The 25,457-nt window shown below is 38.2% G+C and overlaps 1 protein-coding gene across 1 annotated transcript in view; it reads left to right on the top strand.

The window, feature by feature from the left end:
• Positions 1–25,457, top strand: part of ncoa3 (nuclear receptor coactivator 3) — a 44,955-nt gene that overhangs the window by 7,053 nt on the left and 12,445 nt on the right. The window contains exons 2-3 of the mRNA XM_053652614.1: positions 23,356–23,430; positions 23,702–23,750. The gene's annotated coding sequence lies outside the window, so the exon portion shown is untranslated. The remainder of the gene's footprint in view (positions 1–23,355; positions 23,431–23,701; positions 23,751–25,457) is intronic.

The raw sequence follows: 25,457 nt of genomic DNA, 5'->3' as shown, positions 1-25,457 counted from the left end.
TCTTCATGTGCCGTGTTGTTTAGTGCAGACAAAAACCGCAAACACAAAAACGCGATGGAACCAGCGAGTTTCTCAAGATCGGGGCATTTTTCTTAGAATAAATATCATGTTTTGGTCAATATCAAGCACAACAGTTTGTTGTTTATGTTCTAAACCGCGTTGTGTTAAACTCTGGAAAGTGGAGTGAGAAGTGAACAATCCCCCATTCTTTCTTGCTTTCTCTCTCTCACTCTCTCTCTCGCTCGCTCATTTTCTGCTTTCTCTTGCTCTGCTGAAGAATGCTCGTAAACCGAGTTTACCTGAATGAGTCCCTAGGAGGGGTCCACTCCTGTTACTGCTGTAAAAAGGTAGCTGTGTGTTTGTGTTATGTTACGGGCCTCCTAGTATAGAAGGAGAGAAAAGCTTGGAGTAGCAGCCTAAACGTTACCAGATGCTTTCTTTGTCAATCAGTGTGCATGGAAAGAAAGAGAGAGAGAGAGCGTCAACTCTTGGTGAACTTCTGAACTGCTTAGTAGCCACCTTGTTTTCATTCTGCCAGCTTTCCCCACCCCCTTCCTGGTGCTCCGACAGGCTTTGAATTTCACTCTGTAAAAACCTCAGTTCCTCTAATCCCGGTTTGGAAAGTAGTAGTAGGAGTTTTAGGTAGCTTTTGGAAGTGCAAGTTGGTTTAAAAGTCTTAAAAGTCTTGAATTTATCATATCTGAGAGTTGTGAAAAGTAACACTTTTCTAAAGACAAAAGAACTGTATTATGGTTGTTGAAATAGTTTTGCACATTTTCACCCTTTGGCAATTAATAGTCAGAAGTGCCAACGGTGCTGGTTTAGCTGGACCATTTTTTTAACTAGCGTTTATTTATTATTATTATTTTTAGATGTCTGAACACTGCTTAGCGTTTTCAGCTAGACCAAACACAAATCCAATTCACTCAGCAGAACTCCTAATCCACTGAAGGGGAAAGGACGCAGGACACGATAGACACATGATATGCTTTTGGTAGCGTTTACTTTCGTGTCGCGCTGACTTCTTATGTAGGTGAACTGAGACCTGTGAATTCACAAGTCTTGGTCTTGAGAGTCCAGTAGAACCAAGAAAGCAGGACAGTTTTCTTTGGTTGGTAAAATTGTTCGAGCTGCTAATTAGTACGTAGCAGTCATACCAAGTTTTTGCCTCTCTGTTTACTTGTATTCGTAAAGAATACAAATAAAAAATTAGCTTTCTTGTCCACTGACATCCTTGTTAGCAGTGTTAGTAACTCTGAATAATCATGCATACTGTATAATCGCAGATAACAATTTGTCTTTTCTGTTGACTTTAACACTTACACCATCTTCATAAAGGTGATCAATGCTGACTAAAATACCTTTTAGCTACGTTAAGTTTCTGTTTCCCTTTCACAGACTGAAACGAACAAGAACAAAAAAAGACGTAGTGTGTATTCTAAGATAAAATATAAAAACAAGCTACAACTGAATAAAGTATATAAAAGCAATTACAGAAATAAAGAAATAGTTGGACAATAAACAATATAATTTTGCCAAGACTGAAAATATTCTACGCTAAGTATATTAAACTTTGCCATCTACAGCACATTTTTCAAAAGTTATAACTGCAATAAATATTGTTGTTCAATGACAAAACGTATCTGCAAATATTTCATAGATCAGAGAATGGTTAAAATAAGGTGGGTTCTTTATTTTAGTTATACAGTACTGTGCAATAGGCACAGTCTTAGGCACATGCAAAGAAATGCTGTAGAGTAAAGATGCCTTCAAAAATAATAAAATTAAATGTTTCTCCATTAAAAATAAATACTACAAAGAGCAGTCAACAGTAATAAATTAAACAAAGGCAATATTTGGTGTGACGACCCTTTGTTTAAAGGTAGAATTAGTGCGGTTTTTTAAGGAAATGAGCTGTAAGTTTTATTGAGCATCTTGAAGGACCAGTCACGGGTCTTCTGGAGACTTTGGCTGTCACACTTGCTTCTTATTTTTTTGCAGCAAAACCCAGCAGCCTTCATTGTGTTTTTTGTCTGAAAAGTGTCTCTTACCACTTAATATGCTGCTTTCTTTACTGATACACAAACATGTTTCTGTAACATTTAATTCTGTGCTGGAAAACTAATGTTTGGAAATCTAAAATGTTTTTGTACTGACTCGATAATGTAGAAGTAATAAAATAAAAATCTATAACAAAGTTTGTACTAAAAAATAGGGTGGCTAAAGCATTTTAACAGTACTGTATAATTATACAGTATATAATATAAAATGTAATGTATAAGTATATGTAGGCACTAAAAACAACACACACATACAGAGTAATTGTGGGATCTAATGATCAATCACAGTCGCCTCAAACAATCCTGATCAGGTCATTTAATGTTTTTGTGTGGGTGGGGTGGGGGATCTTGTCATCCTCTTGACACTTTTGATACTGTGAATACTTTTTTCCATGCTGCCCCTTCCATCTCTTGTTTTCAGAAATTCACAGGAACTCGTCGTTTCTTTCTCTGTAATTACTGTTGTACCAGAGATTCATGGTAAGCTATTGGCTTGAAGTCGGACATTCGGACATCGGATCTCATTCTCAAACTCCTCATACGGTGATGTGTGTCATTGGGTCAATATTGAGCGACACACACACATACCTACACACACACTGAATGTGGTTGTGTTGTTCCAGGAAGTGCGGGGTATACAATGGCAAGTTTTACCAGGCAGTTTCCTCATGATGATACTTTCAGTTCTTCCTTATCATGCATACCGAAATGCAGCCACTGTTATGTAGGTTTCTGTCACCTTTATTGAATGTTTGATCTAAATTAGGAGTGGTCAAGAAATTTCCATGAATATTTAATGGTACTTGTTATTTATAGACCGGCGCATATTATGTCCCAGTCTGAGTATTTTTCAACTTCAAAAACATTTGTTTCGCTTGAAAATTAAAAGAAAGGAAGTATAACGATCCTCCTTCTGAATTACTGTCTAATTGAAACTTTAACGACTTGAAATGTGTTTCTGTAGCCATTATTAAAGGTTATGTTAAGGCTAAATTATGAGTTGTAGAGAAATTTCCATAAATAATTAAAGCCACTTAAATTAAATGTCATAAATGGTATTTATTACTTCTGTTTTCAACACAGTGACTTAATATGTTCAGTGTTGTTTAATAGTATGTGAGTGCTCTATGCAAGTAACGACTATACTGCACATCATGGTCTGATTGTGATTCTGCTAAGCCATCATCATGAGCCTGGCTGCTAAGAATAACCCACGCAGCCCATCTGACAGGTTGCACTGTGGTAAATGAGACTGCTTCCTGGTCTAATGTCTCTGTTGCGTCGACATGGCTCCATGATGTCAATCGTGTTTGTGGTCTGTTGTCAAGACAGCGAAGCAGACGGTGCACTGTGCTCTGTGATGTTAATTAAAAGAAAAGAAGTACAACCATCAGCCTCCTCCTTCTGAATTCCTGTCTAATCGAAACATGGTAGCACAAAAAAAATGTCAACAAACAACATATCCATTACCAGGTGTTGATTTCCAGATGATCAAAAATGGTTGAGGTTGATAGAACTCTGTGTGATTTACCCTCCTTCTGTAGGGGTGTTGGACATTTTCATAGAAGTCGCTGTTCTGAGAAGTGTGATTAAGGGGATAAAAACAAGGTGGCAATCTAAATGTAATGCCCGTGTGTTTTGAAAAGGGTTCTGAAAAAAGTTAGGGTGGGACTTTTTTTTGTTAACAAACCATTGAAGAGATTCTTGAGTATAATTAACAGCCAGACAGCCTTGCAGATTTTCAGGTGTCTGGTATTGAGAGTAATCACCAGGTTTGCTTTGCACATTGTACTCTAAATGACCTCAATATACATAACGTTAAATATTGCTCTTTGATGTAATTACTAATGAGGTACGGTCATGATACCAAGCACAGCGAGTGCTTAAAAACATGAGGATGTCTTATTTTGAGAATTACTGCCAACCTATTCTCTCTACGTTTTGCCTAATATTGCAAAGTCTTTCGATAAAGGTTGTAACTGCGTTGCCAGGTTTTGGACTTTTGTTCAAATCGGTACTATGTGAACAATAAAAGCAGGAAAACCCACTGTGTTTTCTTTGAAACAAAACAACTCACATGAGATCGGACCTTATTTAACAAACTGGATATGAACACGTTTATCTGTAAATCATTTGCGGGAGCTTGTACGCAAGCTTGGTGGAATATTTGGTGCATGTTATGCTTAGGAGGCACTCTTTCACGGTTTAGCTGTCATGTTTTCAGCTCTCGGTGAGCTTTGCCATTTATGGAGATTTGTCTGTGTCACTTAACGTGAAAGTTGAGCCATGAACATGCTTGGTCATTTATGGGTGATTTATTAATTTATGCGCATGAGTACATAGGAAATCAGTATTACGGAAACTTCTGTAAAGTTGGCAGGATTTTTTCATTTTCTTTTTCCTCCTTCTCGACAATGCCACAACTATCTGAGTCCAAGCGAGCAAAGTTGGCCGTGCTCTCTGGGTAGGAGGGGTGGGCAACTGTGAGTTCATGCATGCAGAAGGTGGCAAATAACACTGTCCTCCGAGTGTGTTACCTGGCCACGTGATGCAAGATGAGCAGCAGTTTGAAAAGACGTGGGACTTGGAGAAAGCTAACGGTTTTGCCCTCCCTGGTTGGTTAGTTGTCGTTTTATAGGTGAGACCTGCCTGGTGGATGGGAAGTGGACAAAACAAATTAGGCAGGGGTGGAATAAAACCTTGATAAACAAGGCCCATTCTGCATGATATAGAAGTTATAGATGTTGGTTTGAACTGCTGCATTTGTAGTCAAGTCACGCTAATTGCTTAATATGTTAAAGCTGAACATATATTCCTCTTTCCAGAAACACCTCATAAAAAGCATTTCAGAATGTTAAATGGACAAAAGTCATTATTTTGGATTTGGAGCTCTGTTGTTGGTATTGATAATTGTGTTAAAAATGATCTGTGACTCCCAACCCAAACGTTAAGTATATTATTATAGCTATAAGATAATGTATTAAAAAAACAACAGTATTTTGACTGAACAGTATATTTTCTTGTTGTACAGCAGTTCAAAGAAAGAGGAACCAGCATCAGGGATTCTGTAACCGTGCGTTGTTGCACATCATGGCTAGTACCCTGTGTACGTGACGTTTGTTTACTCTGTCACTCATTAGCTTTTCAGCTTAGATAAGAACACTACCTGGCTTTTATTGTGGGTTCAGAAAAACCAGGTAGCTTAGAGATACATGTAGTTATTTAAATATCCCCATCCAAACTCATTATTTACCTATTCAATTACTGCATATACTATATATGTAACGTGGAATGAAAATGAAAAATTGTGTATCCTTATAATTATTTTGACAATATTTATTATTCATAATTATTGTTAGAATGTAATTGTTAAGATGTTTTGACAGGGCAATGACATAGAACAAAGAATTTCAGTAAACATGCGACTAATACCAATCAACGAGACTGCTTCTAAATGGAGCTCTATATGGATAGATTTTAGCACCTACAGCCTGACTAGTTTAATAGTATATTTGTTTTAAACCTGAACATGTGGCCGTTCTTATATTCTTAAACAACGGTTGGATTAACAGGACACTTTGTTAGATGTTTGTTAGATGGAAAAGCCACCTTGGGCTACGTTTTTGTTTGTATATTTGCATTCTTAAGCAGTCTTTTATTTAGACTATTCGAGATATTACAGACGCAACAGAGTTTTGTATTTAGGCTATTTGTCATGTTATTTACTATAAGCATCTTTGGTTAAAGATCTACACAGTGAGGTCAGTATAAAACACTAACATTTTAAATCTGTTTTTATTCAACACAAATGTATTCCCTTGTTAGTGTAGCCAGTTAAAGAAAGTTAAAATACTCATACCTTATCACCTATAGACTGACATTATTGCAATATATCATATAACAGATTACCGGCACATGCTTAATTGGTGTTTACATTCTCACTAATGTTCCTCTTCACTCATCATCTCGGAACGCTTTCTTCCTTATAAAGGTGATCCATTAAAAATCGGAACAAAAGTGATGTCCGCACCGGTGGCATCTGACCTCCTGACCCTTTACCTGGGCTTGTCTCGATCTGCCAATCAGTGCCACAGCTCACTTCAGTGTGCCTCCAACCCTGCACCGTCAGCAGCGTGTGTCTCCACCATGGGTCAGGGGTTATCTCAAAGAAGAGCCAAAAAAAACCCAACAAAACCACTCGCCCTTTAACCCGCTTCATTATCTTGCCAGATTGTGCTGAGCAGTGGCTGTCACGTTACAGCTTCTGTTAGCTTCGGAAAGCTCTGCCGTTCTTCTGAGAACTCAAACAAATCATGCAGTTATGCAACTAGCAAAATGGGTGGTTAGGAAAGAGCTCAATCACAGGACAAGTTTTCATGTAGTTAAGGAGTAAAGCTTCATTTTAGCTTGTTTCTGTAATTATAAATAGTAAATATTAGTAATTTTAGTTTAAAGATCAACATCTAGAAATAAGTCGAATCCACTTATAATTGTTTTATGATAATCTCATAATGAGAAATTAGATATATTTGCCTGTATTGGAAATGTTTTTGCTTCACTATTTATTTTTTTCAGTGTACTTTTCATATTTGATGAAAGATCCGTTCATTTCCATTGCCTCAAGACTAAGAAGACTTTCACGTATCCTTTAGTCTGGCGGGTAAAACGCGCTATGTAGTGTAGTACAGTAGTCGATATTGTAATCGATATTGTAATATTTATATGTTTTCAGTTTAAGCAAAACTAGTCTAAACCACAAATAATATGTAAAACTTGGTGAGTTGAGCCATTAGTGGTAATATAAGGGGCTGCTCATAGATTATACAGTTTCTAAAATATATTTATTAATCTATAGGAAAGAAATTTAATGTACACTAGCTGTACTATTAAAATGAATGTTCAACATTTTTCAGGTGTGTAAAAGCCTTTGCAGTTACAGCCATTTGTGTTATCATGAAGGTTTGTGTCAGCTGTTTTTGAGTAGTATAGCGAGTTACACAACAGTAGTTTGCGTGTGTGCACACACGTGACCAGTGCAGCGTGTTAACCTTTACTTAACCCCCCCCTCTCGAACACATTACGGCCATATGATAAGAGAATTACAAATTCCCCACTGGTTTCTGGAGGTGCACTTTGCATAGCTTTGTGCCAGCTGACTGCTTCCTCATGGCTCAATTAATTTCCAAGCAGGAACTAAACGCACCCTTAAAAGGTTTAAAGAAACCGTTTAAAACATTTCCGACCATATTGGTGGTGTAAACTCGATTTGGTTGATTGTTAGTCGCCGTATCTGTGTTTTCGGAAGCTGTGGGTCTGTCACTGGTGTTCCCGAGGGCTCCTGCCCCTCGCGACCCTTCTGTTCACTCAGCGTTCATAAGTCATTTAAACACGCTTTTAATAGTGTTAGCCTGCGTTCGGGCCTGCGAACAGAGGGGGGTTACGGGCTTGAGGTCACTCCCACAGGGTCAGCGAAGGGCGTTCGGCTCACTTCGCTATGAAAACTATATAATTCGATTTGTGAATAGGGAAGATAGAGGTTGAAAGCACTTGGTTGGAGCAGCTGCTGAATGAGATAAGAAAACAAACCCAATGGGGAATAAGATGAATATGATCCTGGTGATCATATTCATGGTGATCATGTTATGAATCTTACAAATGGGATATGGGATTTTTTTTAAAAAGAAAGAAAAAAGTTTTTAATAAAAAGTTACAGATGATGCCATCAGTGTAAGGTGACCATTAATCAGAAATCATGTATCAGTCACTGGACTCGATAAATAAGTCACTGTTTCATGCTGTCATAATGCAAGCAAAGTAATTAGTTTCTTTAAAAAAAATCTTATTTATTTATTTTAAGTCGCGGTCATGTGGCGGAACCGCTTTTTCTAGTCCCTCCCTTTCTAGTTGCTTCAAAACAAATGTGACCTTGAGCAAGAGAAAGAAACAAAGTGTTAAAAGAAAAGGTAAAGGCAGTGGTGGGTGGGAAGGAGGGAAGAATGAAAGAGGGAGAAGGGGAGAGAAAGCACACTCTTCCTGCCAGTTGAATTCTTTTCCAAGGGTCAAAGGTTGGCTGCCTCGCTGCTATTGGCTGAGGAAAGGTGAAATTAAAACCACGGTAAACTTTTGACCCTGCAGGAGGCATGCAGGAACGCCCAGCGCCAGCGAGGAGCCAAGGCCACGCTCCGTACGACAGAGGGAGAGAGAGAGAGAGAGAGAGACGGAGGGAGGGAGAGGAATCAGCACAACTACGTTCTGAAATGAATAAGAACCTTTCAGCACCGGATCCGTCAACATTGGTTGGGGGGGGGGGGGGCTTGGGATATAGGAAGAGAGGGGAGAAATGCAGTATTTTTAATTCGCATTATAACCTCTGTGCCGTTCTCACTCCCCCCCAACCACTCAGTTGTTCTCTCTCTCTCGCTCTCTCTCTCCCTCCCGCTCTCCTCAACGGGTTCAAAAAGCCATGGATGTTTTTCCGAGTGAAGCAAAGCTCTTAAAATGGGCTTTTTATGAGGAAAATGAGGCCCACCCTCTGCCTTTTCCATTTGCTTGCCAACGTGTGTGTGTGTGTGTGTGTGTGTGTGTGTGTGTGTGTGTGTGTGTGTGTGTGTGTGTGTGTGTGTGTAAAAGAGGTAATGCTACATTAGCTCACTGGGTAAAACTGAAGCAAGGCGGTAAGCTTGCTCTTTTTAATGCATCATTCCCCTAGTTTTTTTCCCTTCTTTCCACTTTCTTTTTCTTTTTTCGGCTTTCTGCCTTTTCCCATTCCTTCACCCTCTCTCTCTCTCTCCCTCCCTCCCTCTCATTCTCTCTCTCTCTCTCTCTCTCTCTCTCTCTCTCTCTCTCCCCTTTTCTCCCCCTTGATTCTTTCTCCTGTCAGCCTGATGAAAGCAGCCTCTGTCATAGATTAATGAATGAATCTGCATAAAATAGACTCTTGCCTTTTGCCTCCCCCCCTCTCTTTATTAGTCTATTCCTCCCTCTCTCATGCAGAGGTGATTATACTAGGGTTGCTTCTCTCTCACTCTCTCTCTCTCTTTTTTTTTTTTTTTTTTTTTTTTTTTTTTTTTAAACTTGCAGTCTGCAGTTTTAGCTTGGCTAGGAGGTGGAGGGAGGAGAGGCCAGCATGTGGCTTTTCAACAGGGAGGGAGAGAGAGAGAGAAGAGGAGGTGGTTGGTGTTCAAACTTGCTTTTTATGCAGGACCAATCATTACAAGGGAAAATATGGATGTGAAATGTTTACTTCCTTCTTCCTCATGATGCAGACCTCTGGATGTGTATTTTCTACATTTTTTACACACTACTTTACACTTTGAGTCATGTGTGAGTGTGTTCAGCAGTCTATGCAGTATATAATTTGTTATAAACACAGCACTGTTGAATACTCAAATCTGATTGGTCAGAAGGTGTTGATTCCTTTTCTACAAAAGTAGCTTGGACAGTAGGCTACAAAGCAAATCACAGGTTTATATTACTGCACTCGAGCTGATACGTTATAGTGTCTGTATACAGGGACTCGTATTTGGGAATTGTTGATTATGGTATAGCTTTCTGTGATATGTTTATTCAATGTTTATGGAAGTTGTCTCCAGTCTCAGAGCTTTATCAGTCCCTCCATGATTTTGCGATCGCAGAAGTCAACGCAAAATCAAGCAAACTGCGCGTATTCGGAGGAGCTTTACATTTTTCTGAATTACCACAGATTTTATACAGATCTGGGCCAAGACGTGTCATGTGACATCATCACAGCGTGCATTAAGTCAATGCATTTCATTCACATGTGTCAAACTTGAGTACAGCTAAAAGGTCTCATTTACCAACAAATATCACTGTGTAAAACAATTTCTTGCAGTAGTAAAAAAAAAAACAGTTGCAGCAAAATCGAGCATTTTCGGGTGCAACAATCACAAAAAACTCCACAAAATCCTGTAAGGACTGTTATATACTCTGAGGTATAGCTGTAATTTACTTTTTTTCAATGTGGGAAACTCCTCAGGATGGACAGGCTTTGCATTTTTTATTATTATTATTATTAAGTTCATGAGGGAGAAAAGAGGAGAGGCTGGTCAGGGAACAACTGTTTATAGCTGTTATAATAACAGTAATTGATAACATGATGTAAGTTGTTTTGTGGACGTTCCACAACATGAAACGTATCAATAAACAGACAAAAAGCATGTGTCGTTTAAGTACATTTAAGTAATAAAATTTTTTTTTGTATCTCTGTGTCATCTCCGGCTGCAGCACACCACCCAATCTTTGAAAATTTTCCAATAGCAACACGCCCCCAAGGGTTTTATTCCATACTTAATCGTTATCACATAATTGGCCTTTGCAGGACTCGTATCACATAAGGTTGCAATGTGCAAAGGAACCCTGTAACTACATCGGTTTATTGTTTTCCACAAGAATCCTGACCAGGCTCAGACCCTCCACATTAGTGTTTACTGGTTTTAACGAATCACATGAGCCAACAACTGGAAATAAGTTTGCAGTATAACACAGGCCAATCTGTAGCTCTGTCACATCAGGGATTCATCAGTATGTTTTTAATATATCGCACAACATATTGCAGTCACTATAACTAGAAATTAGAGGTGCGAATCTCTAGACACCCCACAATTTGATTCAGTTTTGATTATTTTTTTTCCTAGAATCTATATTAGGAATTCTTTTTTCAATATCACCACTTGCTGCTTTTAAAAACACATTATCATTTTCATCCATCATGAAGAAGACTCTGTGTACTCGATGTCACCATTGTTCTGAATCTCTGTTGAGCTATAGTGCAGTAGGTAGATTTTGAAACAGCATCCGGTTGTAAGATGATGGATTGTTAGAACTTTACGATCTGTTATTATCTGTGGATTGAGACGAAAGCATAGTGTAACTACTGCTAATGTTTTTTCCGTCTGTGGCTGTATGAAATTGTACGCAAATTTTTATGTATTCAAAAAGTAACTACAGTGCCCTATTATTGGCACATTTGGTAAATATGAGCAAAGAAGGCTGTGGAAAAATTGTCTTTATTGTTTAACCTTTTGATTTTTTTTGTTTAAAATAAAAATTCTGGATATCAAGCAATTGCAAACAAAACACTGGTTTATCAGAAAAAAATCTTTCTTAAATATAGGTGTGCAACAATTATTGGCACCCTTTAGGCATACTTTGTGCTAGCTCCCTTTGCCAAGGTAACAGCTTTGAGTCTTCTCCTATAATGCCTGATGAGGTTTGAGAATACATGGCAAGGGATCTGAGACCATTCCTCCTTACAGAATCTCTCCAGATCCTTCAAATTTCGAGGTCCATGCTGGTGGACTCTCCTCTTCAGTTCACCCCACAGGTTTTCTATGGGGTTCAAGTCGGGACTGGGATGGCCATGGCAGGACCTTGATTTTGTGGTCAGTAAACCATTTTTGTGTTGATTTTGATGTATGTTTTGGATCATTGTCCTGCTGGAAGATACAACCACGGCCCATTTGAAGCTTTCTGGCAGAAGCAGTCAGGTTTTCATTTAATATCTGTTGATATTTGATAGAGGCCATGTATCCTAACAAAATGTCCAGGTTCTCTGGCAGTAAAACAGCCCCAAAACATTAAAGAGCCACGTCCATATTTAACCGTGGACATGAGGTACTTTTCCATATGGCTACCTCTCTGTGTGCACCAAAACCACCTCTGGTGTTCATCGCCAAAAAGCTTTATTTTGGTTTCATCTGACCATAGAAGCCGATCCCATTTGAAGTTCCAGTAGTGTCTGGCAAACTGAAGATGCTTGAGTTTGTTTTTGGATGAGAGTAGAGGCTTTTTTCTTGAAACCCTTCCAAACAACTTGTGGTGATGTAGGTGACTTCAGATTGTAGTTTTGGAGACTTTCTGACCCCAAGACACAACTAGCTTCTGCAATTCTCCAGCTGTGATCCTTGGAGATTCTTTTCGCCACTCGAACCATCCTCTTCACAGTGCGTTAAGACAGTACAGACACACGTCCAATTCCAAATTGATTCACAACATTTCCAGTAGACTGGAACTTCTTAATTATTGCCCTGATTGCTTGTGCTATTTCCTTATAGCCACTTCCCATTTTGTGAAGCTCAACAACTTTTTGCCACACATCACAGCTATATTCCTTGGTCTTACCCATTGTTATGAATGACTAAGGGAATTTGGCCTATATCAGTGCGTTTACATGGACAACAATAATCCACTATTAACCCGATTAAGACAATACTGTGATTAAGAAACTACCATGTAAACAGCAATTTTTAATTACCTTAATCTGATTAAGGTCATACTCGAAGTAAACACTAATCGAATAAAGACATGTGGAGTATTCCTGTTTAAGTCGCATTATCGACGTGTATTACAGACATGTAAACACCTTAATCACATTATTAACGTTGTCTGAGGGTTTTCACCGACTTTTGCGACAGGACACGATCACACACGGTAGTGCTCAACATTTTACGGCGAACAAGAGACTATGGCTGCTTCCCAAACTACATACTTGCCTACTATAGGCCTGTAGTGGGGATAATACATGTATCACGGCTACTATATAGACGGTAAGTACACGGTTTGGGACGCAGCCCACGGCTTCAAGCAGTCATCTATTTGCACGTACAGCATGACAAATAATTAACTACACTTAAAGTGTTCGTAAAAAAAAGGGACGTCGGACGGCGTGGCGCGGTGACGTAATGAGGTGTGCCGTTAATGTAATTATGTTCTATAACATGTAAAACAGGTACATGAAAGGAGTATTCTAAAAGCGACTCATGTAAACACCTTAATCACATTATTATCCTACTCAGAATAAGGTCAATAATTAGATTACTGCTGTCCATGTAAACGTAGTCTATATGTTACTTCATATTTATACCCCTGTGAAACAGGAAGTCATGGTTGAACAATTTCCTGTTCCTAGTCACCCAGGTGTACTTAAAAATGTAAAATATCAATGGGGAATGTACTTCAAATATTTTTTTTCATGAGAGTTCATAGGGGTGCCATTAATTGTTGCACACCTATATTTAACAAAGATTTTTTTGGGGTTTTTTTTTGGGATAAACCTGTGTTTTGGTCGCAATTGATTGATATCCATGAGAGCAGAGTATTTTATGAATTTTTTTTAACAAAATATCGAAAGGTTAAACAATAAAGACAGTTTTTCACATCCTTCTTTGCTCATATTTACCAAGGGTATATTAGTATTATATTTCAATATTAGTGGAGGGCATTGTATGTTATTTTAATCAGTGTTAATGGAATAATATTTGAACAGTAAATAAGAAGTTAAAATAATGAGCTGTGGCCTCAAACGTGTGGGGGGTTTTTTCCATCCGAAATGTTTGCCGCCTTCATGTAAGGAATAAAACATAATAATCAGTGATGTCATGGTGTGTCATGGCCCAGCACAAAACATTAATTATTTTCCTATAACAGCATGTTGTATTATAATTCTACCCCAGCAAATTGGCAATGCTAACAATTTATTCTTTATTAAAGAATGACACATACTATTTATTCCTTTGTAGTTACGTTTAATTTTGTGGAACGTCCACAAAACAAGCTAGTTCCTCTTACCACTTATGTTATAGTGGCTTTAAACACTAGCTCCCTCACTGACCTCTCTCTTCAGTCTGTACTATAATCAGTATGTACAGGAGTTTTTTTTGTGACTCTTGCAGCCAAAAATGATTGATTTTGAGGCAGCTTTTAAAAAAAAAATTTTTCGATGCAATTTGCAGTGTTTTTTTTTTGCGCTTTTTTTTTTGTTGCAGAAAACGACTTGAATTGGCGAAATGGCAATTGCACGAAATTGTTTTGCACGGTCTTTCCCAGTGATGTTTGTTGGTAAATGAGACTTTATAACTGTACTCATGTTCGACGCACATGAATCGAAGAGGGCTTTGGCTGAATGCGTGTTGTAATGATGTCACATGACGCGTCTTGGCCCAAATCTGCAGAAAATCTATGGTAATTTTGAAAGATTGCTAGCACCTAAGAATATTGCGGAGTTTGCTTGATTTTGCGTTGATTTGCGCTATTGTAAAATCCTGGAATGACTGATTTAATAAGATATAAAAACTACATCCATATATAAAATAAAGTAAATTAACATTTCTATATCGGTAGTTACACACATTTTTCATGCAAGTCCCTGTGCAGGTTGTTACTATGAGCAATAGCATATTAGAATAAATGTATTACATATGGTGGACCTAAAATGAACAGCCGTTTATTAATAAATCTTTAGAGATTTGCGATGCATTTACGAATCAGTACTTTTTCAGAACCCTAGTACACCTAGGTAATGGTATTTTGGCAGTTTAACATTTCCTTGTGATAATATAGTATTTTTTGAACAAAAAAAGTTATTGCATCTCCAATAGTTTATTTCATTGAATCATTTCATTGAATTTGAAACTTTCCTGCACTTTTTTATAGTCTCTAGTTGTACTTTGTGTGTGTATGTGTGTGTGTGTTCTGTAGTTTCAGTAATAGAGCCATTTTACAAGCTACTCATGTACACACATGCTTGGCACATGTCGGCTTGCAGGAGTACAATCCGTTGTCTTTTTCGTTACCTATTTGATCATTTTTTACACCTCCCTCCTTCCATTTTCCATTCTTTTTGATGGGGACGAGTGATGACAGGGCATATTGAGTGAAATTTGATTAGGTGTCCAATGTGTGTGCCAAACTAGTTCCTATTTTTCAACCACTTGTTTATCGCCCTCTCCGTTTTGTTTGAGACGGAAAAAGACAGAACATTGTTTCCAGAGGTTTTGCCTGAGGATTGCAGTTTTTTTGTGTGCGTGTTCTCGTGTATATATATGTGTGTGTGTGTGTGTTCGTAAGTGTGAGAGATGTTTGTTGTTCGGAGAGTGTGCCTCGGCTCACATTTCATGCAGTATTTCAGGCTCTGCCAGAATGTCCCAGTTATTCTGGGCTTCAATGAGCCACTACTCCACACCACAGCAGGACACGCGCGCACACGCACAGAGCGACACGAACATTTTCTCCTTCTTTCTCCTCCATCTGATTCCTCTCACTTTGAATTATTCACTCATGATGTCTTTTTCATGAGTTCATCACAAGAATGATCCCTCACATGTGGTAAGCATGTGCTGCTCATGTTAATATTCGGTATATTTGATGTATGATTTACACCATACGACAGTAATACTAAGGCCTATAAGATGACGGCTTGTAATGGTGCATTACACTCAAGTGGTCGGACGGACTAGACGTGAGTAGCGTGCTTACAACTTTTGTTCGCTCCATGCAGTTACATGCAGTGTGGTAACTTTCGTCCATAAAAAAGCGGTCTAAAAATCAATGTTTTATGATGCCCTGCAGTTTCTGGTCCTCATTTGTTCTCCACTTTATCGTTAATTCAAAAGTATGTATGTTTAGCACATGCTCAAAACATGTAATTGTTTAAAGTGCCCCTAAACTCAAGAATGTGACTTTCGACTGGTTAACTTCTTCTGGATGTCTGATTTTGGTTAAATGAATTGGTGCTTGGGTTAAGATTGGTTAACTCGATTAGCATTTTTTCCGATTGCAACAGTGACGTTATCAGTGTTTTTGTAAAAAATAAATAAATAAATAAATTTTTACTCAGATTAAATGTCAAGTATGAGCTTAGTTTGCAAACGCACAAAGATCACATCCAAAATTCAGATTATTCGAGTACAAGATATTCTGAAAATCTGAGGCATTAGTTAAATAGATTAGTTAGTGTTTGTGGACAAAACCGTGGTGTTATGGTAGATTTGTGCACAATTGACCACTTTTCAATAAATTGCTAAGATTATGAGGATGCTACGGTGGTCCATAAGTGTGCAGCACATGAACAAACCAAAAACACAACAGCAAAACCAAAACACAATAGCACATCCAGGAATGCAACTTGTTTTAAATCGCACGTTGTATTTACTGAAAGTAGCCAAACGACGCACCTACCGTTGTAATGACATCTCAGGTAGCACATGATCTTGTTGTGACGTTGTTGAGAGTTTAATTTGCTTCCTGCTGTGACTTGTAAGTTCCCACCCCCTGAAAACACACTAGCAAATCAAAATCGCACAACAAAACCCCCAACAGTATAAATGCAAAACAAAAATGGTAGGATCTTATTGAACATAGTATGGTTGCTGCTGATTGGCTACAGCATGCATCAATCAAACACACTGTGTCCAGTCATCAGGGGGCATGTGATGTTCAGTACGGAGATGCCATTTACAGGCTCAGTTCATGTTTTTGGTTTTACTTTCGTGTTCCTGAATTTGTTGTTTGTTATTGGTTTTTTTGTTGTTGTTGTTTGTTTCTTTGTTTGTTTGTTTTTTTAAGCGTGTTTTACACTTTTGGGTCACGGTTAGGGCTGCACAATTAATCGAATATCAATCGCGATTACGATTTTGACTGTCCACGATTAAATGAACATGATCGACTGCGATATTGCCGTTTAAAGTTCGTCCTCCACTCATAGAAAACTCCACTACAGATCAAATCAAGCGCTTCCTAAATTTGCAGCCAATCACCATAGAGTGGCGTAGGAATGACATCATTTTGTAATGACAAAACCTGGAAACGGTGTTAGCATTTTAGCGCTCGAGCTACCAGTTTCGCTGTGAGCCCCATCGCTTGCGCGAGGGGAAATCGTGACACTAGGACGATGCTAAAAGGCACTACAGAGGTTGTCGGGGACATTAAACATCATCACGCCAAACAAGAAAAAACTTTGCAGATAAACTCAGGGCTATACAGTGCAACCATTTCACTCGCGTTTGCGACTGAAAAGTACTTTGTGCAACTGCGAATAAATGTTTTTTTGCATCGGTGTGACTGACCTGTTCGGAGTTGTATAATACAATCGGAATAAAAACTACAGGAAGTCCAAAATGCATTTACACCGAACAACACTTTCACACGGCTTTTCATCACCCCAGTCAACCGAACAAGTGTGGAAATACTGCAGAGGAGCCTTTATGATGACAAGAGTAACACTGAACATCATCTGCTTCTCTCAACTTCCCAATCTCACAACCGCCATCTTTTATTGATCCCGCAAAATGACCTGAACTTTCACCTGCTTGTGTAGACACAGCGGCTTCGGGCGGAGTAAATTCATAATAATGCTAACTCTACAAGGTGGGTTTAATTCAAACTTCTTTATGATTGGTGAGGAATTATTTAATAATCAAGATTAGCAACTGTTCAGAAGGAGTACACTGCTGCTCTCCTTCATGCTCTTCACCAAGTCAAATACGTAGCGTAGTCGTCATTTCAAGGGCGTAACCATGGTGTGGACATTGGGGGGGTCCAACGAACTTGGCGGGAGGATATGCAAGTGAATGTAACGTTAATGGTCAAAAACTGGAACTGATGTTAGCCTAGCCTATTTCGTGGGTGTGCAAATATCAAAAGTTAATTGACGTTCTTAAGAACAAACCAAGCCATAGTATGATGTCTTCTATACTAAGCTAAGGTTACCTACTATTTAGGTATCTAGTTACTTACTGTCTGAAAAAAAAGCTTGTATGTTCTGCTGCACTTTTCTGCGCTCGGCTGCTGTCTCCATTTCTTACAGACTGAGCTGCTAAAATATATCAACAAACTTGCGTTGAGTATGGGCGCAACCAAGTGTACAATTAGAGGGGGGGCACACACCTATTTTCCTTAACAAATGGAAATATATTAAAAAGGAATAGACATAAATAAATAGAATAGATGAACAAAAGACAGATCCGTCAGCAGGGTTCATTAAATGGGGACATATAGAAAATACTTTGTACTGTATATTGGGGGGGACAGATTGGTATTTCCTCAACACTGGGGGGAACATGACCCCCCCCAAAGAATGCGTGGTTACACCCATGTGTCAAATAAACTTAAGGTTGGCAGATATGATCAGAAAAGTCAACTCCAGTTTCCATGTTTTGATTTAGTCCCCCAAAAAATAATATTATCAGCAGATGTACTGGGGAACCTATCTAAAAGGAACAACTGATAAACAAACAAACAGAAAACTAATAAAATGTAAAGATAGAAAATCTGCTTAGTTATAAATAAATCATTTAATATAAAAAATAGATATTATAATAACTTCATAAAATATAAATAAAATGAAAAAATGAAATAATGTTTAATTACTATGGGTTGCATTAAATATCAGTTTGACATTAAGCTTAGTTCGCTATCTCCTTAGAAAGCTATTAGCCTTTTTCCTAATATGGATCATGTTTGTGTTAATCTACTTTTAATTAGGACTCTTTATTGTTTAAGCTATTTAAAAATAAATATTTATGCTTGTTTATTTATCAATTAACCAATAGTATTTCTCATTGCTATTATTTTAATTCAGTTAACAGTGACCATGAACAGAGAGCTTACATTTAACTGTTTATGACCTCCTGATTAAAGTTTAAACAAAAAAAGATTGGTATCTGGATTGGTTTCGGTCGTAAAAATCCTGATCGGAGCATCGGTAATGAACACCATTACACTGAAGTGCTTTGCATCTGATGGAAAAATGAACTCACCCAATAACATCCCATATGAGCTTATTCAGATATATACACAATATACACAGAGTGGTTTGAGAACTGACTCCAGCCCAGAACCATGACAGCGGAAAATGTCTAATAGGGTAGCTTTAAATATAGCAGACTTCAAAGACTGAGCACTGATGATTACGTATTTGTTTACAAGGTGGAACAGGTTAACAGTTGTTTTTTGCATACAGTCTGTAAAATTAACTGAAAATATTAAATTTTGTTTATCAGAAGGTAAATTAATTAGTCATGGTTCACACTATGTTCCTAAATTCTGTCATAATTGACAAGCTCAAGTTTTCTTATGCCCACTTGTGGGTTATATTGTGGCACATTAATGATACCATCTCTAAAAAAAAAAAAAAAAAAAAAAACCCTGAACTTCAACTGTGCTCCTAAATTTTTGTAATTATTATTAAAGAAATTGTCTTGTGTCTCTCTTGTAAACACTGTTATTGCCTTTTCTGCATACGCCTATTTATTATTTATTTTTACTTATCCTATATTTTGGGTACAATTTTATTTATATTTTGCTTCTACGAGATGGTGCACTTTAAGGATCAGTCTAATTTGATGCAAAGATTTGTACATTAGCAGGAATGCAGCACAACATGGAGGTGAAAGCAGCGGTCTGTTTATTTAAATATGAAAGTGCAATAAAAATATGCTGTCACTAAAATCAATGAATAATCGTGATCAATATTGAGATCTCGATTATTTATCAAAATAATCGGGATTATCATTTTGGCCATAATCGTGCAGCCCTAGTCACGGTAGGAAGCCGATTTAAAATCGCACCACTCATCACGATGACATGACAACGACATAATTTGTTAACTGAGAACGCGTCGTTACAACCGCACATCATCATTTGTCTACTTCTCATCTAACCGAAAGTACAATATGTGCTTTAAAGCAGTCAGTGTTATAGGACAGCAGCCCCACATGGTGTTGAACTATTACATTTCCACACACTCAGTCTCTGAAAAGGAAAATTCAGATCAAGTTCCCTTCACACAACTTTCCTCTCATGATTAATCGACATGACCTACTTCTTATGCTTAACTGTTAACACATTGTTAATTGCAATCTGCAAATGATTAATATTACAACAAAAGGTATAAAGAGTGAAATGTTAAGATCATGCGTCAACACTGAAAGAGTGACCCAGTTAACTAAAAAAAAGATGTATGCCATGTCAATGTGCCTTTAGTTTCACATGTTCTATCTAAGCAGTGTCTGCTTCTGACACGAGTGATTTATCTAATATGTTCAAAATACTCCATAAAAACCATGATTTTGTTCTCTACTGATGATTTCCTGGTCCTTATCTAGCTGGCTAAGAATGGAAACTTAGCTAATGTAAGTAAGCTAGACAGCTAGCTAACTTGCCTGTGATCAGTGTTGAACAAAATTGTTTTTTTATGCAACATTTTGATGGATTTCGCTACCTTTTAGATAAACCACCGAGAATAATTGTCAGTTAAGACCACTTGTAACAAAAATGGGTGGTAATTTTGCAAGGCGCTAACTAGCCAGTTAGCTGTTTCTGACAGGATGAGAACATAGTGTTGGTTTTGATCAACACATCATGTATATTCATATATATGTGTGTGTGTGTATGTATGTATGTATGTATGTATGTATGTGTGTGTGTGTGTGTGTATATATATATATATATATATATATATATATATATATATATATATATATATATATATATATATATATATATATATAAAATAATTAAACTATTTTAATAGCTTCTTGGGTTTTAAACATACTAAACAGTTTTTAGTACATTCATGCTAAACAAAAAAGCATCAACATTTATTTCTCCTTTTTCCTATTTATATTTAAGTATCAGAGCTAAAATTGCACACTCGAGCCACATACACTTTATTTACATATTTCATCCATGTTTGCATACATATTCAGTCTACCGCTCAGGTGAGTGAGTTTCAGCTTGTGTCTTCTCAGTAACGCAGCTTAGCCTTTAACTCGGTGTTGGCTGACTGTGCGTGGCCTGTTGGAGTGCCGCAGCAATCTGCTCACGGAAGCTCCCTGAGGCATCTAGGGCTGCGTGTGTTAGCATAATGACAGGAAGCAGCTCCATAAATAATGCAGGTACACTCGGTATGGGACAGGGGAATGATGGGAAATGAAGACGTAAAACGAGGCAACGCAAGCCGTACCCCAGGCATGTCACAGCCTGGTCTTCGCTGAAATGAAGCGACCTTAAATTTCCTAACTCTACATTGAGCAGTTTGTGAATATGTAGCCTACAGACAGAGAGAAAAGAAACATGAACCAGAAATGGAACGAATACATCAGACAGTTGTGCAGCTCAGTATGTTAACACAGCTGTCTACGCAGCTCACGCGCTTTTAATAGAAGAAGGAAGTGATGACGCGAAGGTGTGTGTGTCTGAGCAGTGAGTGTGAAGAGGACACAAACAGGATGCTTGCTTTTACTTCTTCCTGTTTCGGACGTTCTAGATAGTTCTCCCACAAAGGCAGCTGCACTTTATATGAAGCTTTAATGGAAAAAGTGAAACTGTTTGCATTCTACAATTATAATTTGTATTTTAATTTTAGTATCCATCACAAACGTTAATTAACGTGAGCACTAGGCTTTGTGAAGGTGCATTGTGGTGTTGAATATAAATCCTGTTTATTTTGACTTTAATACTGAGTTGTTTTTTTTGTATTTTTGAATACTTTTTATAGCACATCAAGCATTTTTTCTTTAAAGAACACTTTAAAGTACACCTGAATTTAGGAATGTGATTTGAAATAGTTAAATACTCTTAAGTTTTAGTTTGGGTCAAATTAGCTAACTTGGCATTTATTTGTAATGTTAATATTTTTACATTTATAACAGGTTCTCAGTACTGCTGTAAACTGGCTTGGTGAGCAAGAGTTTTGGCTCAGTTCGTGATAACACAAAGTAATCTCTACACGGCTCGTACGAAACACGTCAGAGATAAGAGGGTGACGTGGAACATGTAAATTCAAGCCCCAGAGCTTTTATGCTAGGCTTGTGGATCTGCTAACTAACATGGATAATGTTCTTAATAAATTCTTCATTATAAAGTATATTTTGTCAGGTTGGACATACTTTCTTGTAGCATTGTCATATAGGGGTGGGTGTTTCAGGCACGCTTAATATTCAAATTTTTCACTGCATTATTTGAATACTAATGCTAATGTTTGAACATGCACGCAAAATGACACAAAGCATTAAGCCATGAGCTGCTGCTGCCGTGTGCTAAGCTGTGTAAAGTGACACTTTGACTGTTTACAGCTGGCACACGCCATCAAACTCCACTTTTAAGCATAATTTAGCTTCACAACATCCTCGCAAAGTGGTGAGTTAACTTGAGGCATGTTTCATTTTTAACTCTCTCCTTACCATACTCACAGTTTAGTTGGCTGAGAGAGTGCAGTCCTGCTTTGGATTGTATACCTTTCTGCTATAATTAAAGCTACAGCGAACTTAGACGGAACAAATTGAGCTCAGACTGCTCTATGAGAAGGTGCAAGAAGTTTATACAGGCATGGAGGAAAAATTCTCACACAGCCCTGTCGTTTATGCTTTTCCAGTAATATCATGTCCTACCACCGCAATTTGCCAACACTGACAGGTTTCATTTTTTTTAAAGAATGACTAACCATCTTGCTAGCTAATTAGCAAACAGACTCTATATTGTTTTTGCAATTCAAGACTTTTGCTGAAACTCCCTTGTGTCTACGTGTGACAAATGCAAGCTAGTTCATGCAGGGACCTGTGAATAAAAATGAATTATTCAATTTGCAAATGCTTCAAACCAGCCTAAGGTCGTTTGGGTTAGTTATAGCTCACTGGGTAGGAAGAATGCAGAGATGAGAGAACTTTCTTGAGATAAAATAACTGCATTTAAACGATTTTCAAAGTCAGCCAAACTAGTTATATATGGGTGTGTGGTGTTCCTCTTTTTAGGTCTGAGCTGGGGAAAAAAGGTTTAAATTTTAATGCCTCAACAACTTGGGAGGACACTTAAAACTCACTTTGCTCTGGAAAAAAAAGTGAAGACTTCAGCAAATACAAAATACACACTAAATCAAGGGGTAATTACTACATTTTTGCCTTTGTGGGGCCCTACGTTTCTTAAAAGTTTACATTGCCAGCAGCCACAACCACAACTTACTATGTTGATTTTGGATTGTGCGAGCAAAATTTGCCTGTGGAGATGATTCTGCCTGCGACTGATGGCTACTGAGGTCATGTTAGGCATAAAAGGTAACATTGACATAAACAATAAATGAAGTTCTTTTTCGTTGACTTTGGTTTATTCTGCTAAAGTTATTGGCGCCGCAGTACGTACGTTTTGACGTTATGTGCCATGGACTAGGAAGTGGCTTATAATTCCACTAAGTTTAAAAAGCCATTAGTTTTCAACAATAATTTGTTTTAAACCATTAGTTTAAAATTCATACACTAGATGGTAGGGTACATGTTGCATAGTGTAAGTGCACATAATGTATAGTATGTCATTTGGGACACAACTACAGTCTAAAAAAGGAGGGAAAGTGTCCATTCATTTTAAGAAAAAGTGAAATTCCATCAAAAGATGTTAAGAAACAAAAACTGACTTTCAGTAGTTATTGATTATAGTGTAATATGTCTCTCTCTCTCTCTCTCTCTCTCTCTCTCTCTTTCTTTCTCTGTCTTTTCTGTCTCTGGAGCAGTGGTGGCCTTGCTGAAACTGTAGATTTCCTTTGTGCCTGGGTCTTTAATCAGAGCTTCCGCATTGTCACTCAAAGGTAAGTGAAAGTGTGATGATGCTTCTAAAAGCAGTAATCCCTGAAATGTTTATAATGCTGATCTGGGATCAGGCTTTGTGCTTTAATGTGCTGATCTCTGTCAGAGCAAAGCTGCTCTAGAAACAGGTTATATAACACTCTAATTCTTTATTGATCATTTGAGCATGGGATCTGAAATAAGCCCTTAGCAGCACTTGTAATTGTGTTGAAAAGACTTTGCGTTCTCGCTGAAATTATATCCGTCCACTGACACTCAGCTTGTGTTTTGCAGGATGTGAGGTGGAACGGAGTGGATGTCATCATTCTCCACTGCTGCAAAGGTGAGGAAAAAGGAGGAGGGGGCGAGGAACGGGATGAAAACGGATGGATCAGGAGACAGAATGCAGGGAAAGATAGAGAAAGCGAGGGGGATGGTGGGAGGGGGGAACGACTGAGAGGAGTTTGTTGTGTGATATAAAGTGTGTGGTGGTGTATTGCACATGCCTGGGCAGGCACTGCAGCAAGTTGCATAAAGTCGCCGTTTCGTCCCGCAGCTCAACTCAGGAATGATGAGCTCATGCAGGAATGCGTGGCTCTGTTTGTGTGGAAGGGAAGGGGAAGGGCGGGTGTGCGTCTGTGTGTATGTGTGCGAGGCCAAGGGGAAGAGAGTGTGACCTGATGGCCTGTTCTCAGAGGTTTCCGCTGAACTCGGAGGGGGGTCATTCACGAGGCAAGGCTATGCTAACACACATATATATACACACACACACACACACACACACACACACACACACACACACAAAAAGCCAGGCTAGATAGCGAGAGAAGGATGAATGGATATAGACTAGGGACTGTCAGATTCCTTTCATAAATTGCTTACAATATTTAGTATTTGAATATTAAAGTCTCAATGAAATCAATATTGAGTTATGAGTTTTAGTATGAATATGTCAACCTTAAGGTTATCTATAACCTAGTGTGCTCCAAAACAATGACAAAATTCACATCTAGAAGATATAGGCATTCGAAATGTACAGTCTCTCTCCATCACCAATACGGATCAGCAATTTTGATGACATCATTCTGCACTTCAGCTTCTCATCAGATTTTCTGTCTAATCAAATGCTCTCTACAATCTCTAGAAGTGCGCCCCGCCCCCCCCCCCGGTTATAAAAATCCATGGTACTGTCTACAACGGCTTAGCCCCAGCTGTGGGGTAAGATAAACGCTATTGGCTATTTTAAATGAGGGAGGAGCCACTCGATATGTCCCGCCCTGACATCCTGTTTCAGTGGAAATTACGTGAACACATCGAATAATGCTGCGGGTTTCAGGGTACGTCACGGGGACTTTAATGAAGCAGTAACCAAACTGCGAAAGTCGCTTTAGTCACATAGGCAAAAATCAGAGTTTTATTATTTATAAAAGGTTTCAAATTCAATAAAAAAAAAAAAAATTATCCACATTAACGTTTCCTTATCACTGATGCGTAGCTGGATTTTTCAGTTGTTATGCAACTCCAGGAAGAATGTGACCTCTCTAAGACAGGCTGAATTCCAATTTGCTGTATGTGCTAACTACAAAGGGTATAACATAATGAAAGTGTAGAACCTGCCTAGTGTATATGCAAAATAAAGCACTATTTCAGTTTGAACCACAGAAAGTATATTTAATTGATAGTAAATAATAGTAAATAATGTATGTCTGTTTTCCACAGCAAACGTGAAATCTAAATATTAGGCGTTTCTTATAATTTTATCAAGTACTGAAATTTGTGCTGATGACCCTAATACAAAGAGCAGATTGAGGACAATATAAAGCAAGAGAATGAGCTGTTGTCAGAAAGATTCTGCAGTGGGAAGTGAAGATGTGCAGGTGAGAGAAAAAGAGCAGAGGGAGAATTGTGCGCAATAGTGAGATGGAGGGAGGGAAAAAGACGTGTGTGATGAGAACAGTAGTAAACAACAGAATCGGGGAATCAGAGTGTGTATGTGTAATACGAGCCTGTGCGGTGATCTTGCAGGCGTGTGGTCTTGCAGTGCTTTTTC

The sequence above is a fragment of the Ictalurus furcatus genome, chromosome 21 (assembly GCF_023375685.1).
Source record: "Ictalurus furcatus strain D&B chromosome 21, Billie_1.0, whole genome shotgun sequence".
Taxonomy (NCBI): domain Eukaryota; kingdom Metazoa; phylum Chordata; class Actinopteri; order Siluriformes; family Ictaluridae; genus Ictalurus; species Ictalurus furcatus.
This window is presented reverse-complemented; position numbering and strand designations above follow the sequence as displayed.